The sequence below is a fragment of the Salvelinus sp. IW2-2015 genome, unplaced genomic scaffold (genome assembly GCF_002910315.2).
Source record: "Salvelinus sp. IW2-2015 unplaced genomic scaffold, ASM291031v2 Un_scaffold2110, whole genome shotgun sequence".
Classification (NCBI taxonomy): Eukaryota; Metazoa; Chordata; class Actinopteri; order Salmoniformes; family Salmonidae; genus Salvelinus; species Salvelinus sp. IW2-2015.
The window spans coordinates 55,669-59,318 of NW_019943448.1; the positions used below are offsets into that span (position 1 = coordinate 55,669).

A 3,650-nucleotide genomic window follows, 5' to 3' on the forward strand; every position below is an offset into this window, starting at 1 on the left:
CTGTGTGTATAGATCGGGTTTGATTGATGATTCTGCAGACTTGTGGTGTGTATAGATGGTTGATTTATTCTGAGACTATGTGGTGTAAGATGATTGATTATTGATTCTAGACTTTGTGGTGTTATAGGATGGTGAATTGCATTGATTCTGAACTTGTGTGTGTATAGGTTGATTGATCTAGATTACTTGTGGTAAGATGTTGATTGATTGATTCTAGACTTGTGTGTGTATAGGATGTTGATGGATTCTGAGACTTTGGTGCTGTATAATGGTTGATTGATTATTCTGAGACTGTGTGTGTATAATGATTGACTGATTGATTCTGAGACTTGTGGTGTGTATAGATGGTTGATTATTGATTCTGAACTTGTGTGTGTATTAGATGGTTGATTGAATTGATTCTAGACTGTGTGTGATAATGGTTATTGAGTCTGAACCTGTGTGGTTATAGTATGGTTGATTGATTGATTCTGAACTTGTGTGTCCGTATAGATTGATTGATTGATTGATTCGAGACTTGCGTGTGTATAGATGCGTTGATTATTGATTTCTGAACTTGTGGTGTGTATAGATGCTGATTGATTCTGAGACTTTATAGATGGTTGATGCTATTCGAGACATTGTGTGTGTATGATGATGATGATTGATTCTGAGGACTTTGGTGTTAATAGCATGATGATTGATTGACTCTGAGACTTGTGGTGTGTATAGATGCGTTGATTGATTGATTCTGAGACTGTGTCGGTGTGTAATAGATGGTTGATTGATTGATTCTGAGGACTTGTGTGGTATAGATGCGTGATTGATTTTTGATCTGAAGACTTTTGGTGTTATAGAATGATTGATTGAGTCTGAGACTTTGTGTGTTATAGATGCGTATGATTGATGATTCTGTAACTTTGGTGTGTAATAGATGGTTGATTATTGAGTCCTCCACCAGCAATGTGTAGCAGCACCCACGTTATCTTCCTTTAAAAGTTCTCTTTCTTTATCCAAATCATTATTTCTCACTCCCTTATAAGTGGATATAGATGCAACACTGTAGAGAGTTTTGTGGTTATTGTGTTAATTACGTAATCTTGTTTTTTTCTTCATGCCTCTAGAGGTTATGAGTGTCTGAGACTTGTGGTGTGTATAGATGGTTGATTGATTGATTCTGAGACTTGTGGTGTGTATAGATGGTTGATTGATTGAGTCCTCCACCAGCAATGTGTAGCAGCACCCGTTATCTTCCTTTAAGTTCTCTTTCTTTATCCAAATCATTATTTCTCACTCCCTTATAGGGGATATAGATAGCAACACTGTAGAGAGTTTGTGGTTTATTGTGTTAATGTTACGTAATCTTGTTTTTTTCTTCATGCCTCTAGAGGTTGTTGAGGAGGGTGAGTAATAATTCACGTCTGTTTTTAAATTTTTCTGTTTTCTTCAATTCATTGATATCAAAAAGAGACTTTGAGGACTTTGACTCTTTTGAGATCTTTCTTTTACATAAGATATCTTTCTCTTTACGGGTTTCACTTCACAACATTTCTTCGTTCACGGTACTGCGACCAAATGTTTCTCGTTTGTCAACTGAACGGGGGTCTAACACAGGCAGTCGAGTTGTACAGCATGACCTGGGTGGGATAACCTCTGACCTTTTGGGACTGTTTCATGTTGGTTGTGTTGTTGTTGTGTGTCATTTGATTGTTTGTCTGTCTGTCCTCTCGTGGGGGTACTAGTCAAGCATGTCCGTATCCCAGATGGCATCCTATGCCCTATATTTTTTTTGGCTTTTGTGGTATGCTCTTTTTTTTTGGATATTTTCTTTGTTTGGGAGCTCCTCAGTCAAACTGGAGTCTCCTCTAGTTCACCCTGGAGCTCCTCAGTCACTGGAGCTCCTCAGTCTACTGGTGCTCCTCAGTCACTGTGCTCCTCCAGTCACTGAGCTCCCTAGTCACTGGTGCTCCTCAGTCACTGGTGCTCCTCAGTCACTGGATTCTCCTCAGTCACTGAGCCTCCTCATCACTGGTGCTCCTCAGTCACTGTGGCTCTCTCAGTCCACTGCGAGCTCCTCGTCATCTGGAGCTCCTCAGTCATGCTGGAGCTCTCAGTCACTGGTGCTCCTCAGTCACTGGGTCCTTCAGTTCACTGGACTCCTCAGTCACTGGAGCTCCTCAAGTCACTGGAGCGTCTCCCAGTCACCTGGAGCTCTCCCAGTCAACTGCGCTCTCCCAGTCACTGTAGCTCCTCAGTCACTGGAGCTCCTCAGTCACTGGTGCTCCTCAGTACACTGAAGCTCCTCAGTCATCTGGAGCTCCTCAGTTTCACTGGAGCTCCTCAGTCACTGGAAACTCCTCAAGTCACTGGAGCTCCTCAGTCACTGGGTGCTCCTCAGTCACTGGGCTCCTCAGTCACTGGTGCTCCTCAGTCACTGGTGCTCCTCAGTCACTGGAGCTCCTCAGTCACTGGAGCTCCTGCAGTTCACTGACACTCCTCAGTTCACTGTGCTCTCTCAGTCACTGGAGCCTCCTCATCACGGAGACTCCTCAGTCACTGTGCCAGCTCCTCAGCACTGCGAGCTCCTCAGTAAAAATTTTGTAGTTTTAATTTAAAACGTATGTCCCACTATGACACCTCTATTCCCTAATAAAGTACACAGACGTTTTTACATAAGCCCTAGCGTGCCTGGTCTAAAAGTATGTGCACTTAAAGGGAATAGGTGCCATGCGGACCACTGTGAGTATGAGATCAGCTCACCTTTCCGCTGAAGGAGTTGGACATCGGTATGGAGATGGCGTTACCATCAGAGCAGGTCCTGGTTGTCCACCCCCTGGGCCGCCTGGAAGTGAGGAGAGAAGAGTGGAGCGTTGGAGAAGAGTGGAGGGTTGGGGAGTTGATAGAGGGAGGGAGGAGGCGAGTAGGAGGGAGTGTAGGGATTGGTATAGGGAGGGAGAGGAGGAGGGAGGGAGGGATGGAGGTGAGGTGAGTGAAAACACTCAGGAGGTTAGGTCTGGTGTTGTTGCTCTCAATAGGTCTAATGTATGAATCCTCCCCTCGTCTCTTTTTCCTTCCATCTGCATCTGATCTGACCGGAGTATGGGAAATAAAAATGATCAAGACTGAGGAATTCACTTGAGCTTTTTCTCAGTCTCTAAGGCAGTCTGATGAAAGCGACATGACTGGGTACGAACATCTTACTTTAGAATATTGCTCTGGAGACTAGAGGAAACAATCTGCGTCCCAAATGGTTCAGCTTCTTATTCAAGTATATAGTCCACTACTACCCTATGGATCCTATGAGGCCCTGTGAGAGCTCTATTGGAGCCCTATGAGTAGCCCTTTGGACCCTATGAGATCTCCTTTTGTAGCCCTATGGAGTCCCTATGGATCCCCTATGGAGCCCTGGATGAGAGCCCTGTGGAGCCCTATGTGAGCCCTTCGTGAGATGCCCTATGATCCCTATGGAGCCCTATGAGAGCCCTGTGGAGCCCCGTATGAGCCTCTTTGGATCCCTATGGAGCCCGTATGGAGCCCTACCTGAGATGCCCTATGGGTAGCCCTGTTGGGAATCATGTGGGAATCTGTGGGAATCCTGTTGCAATCCTTGCGAATCTTGTGGGTGGGCACCTATGGCCCTGTAAAAAAGTAGTGCACTATCTATAGGTTGT

General features: G+C 44.9%; 1 protein-coding gene across 1 annotated transcript in view; it reads left to right on the forward strand.

Moving 5' to 3' along the window:
* Nucleotides 1-3,650, forward strand: part of LOC139022572 (ryanodine receptor 3-like) — a 45,686-nt gene that overhangs the window by 29,605 nt on the left and 12,431 nt on the right. The window lies entirely within an intron of this gene.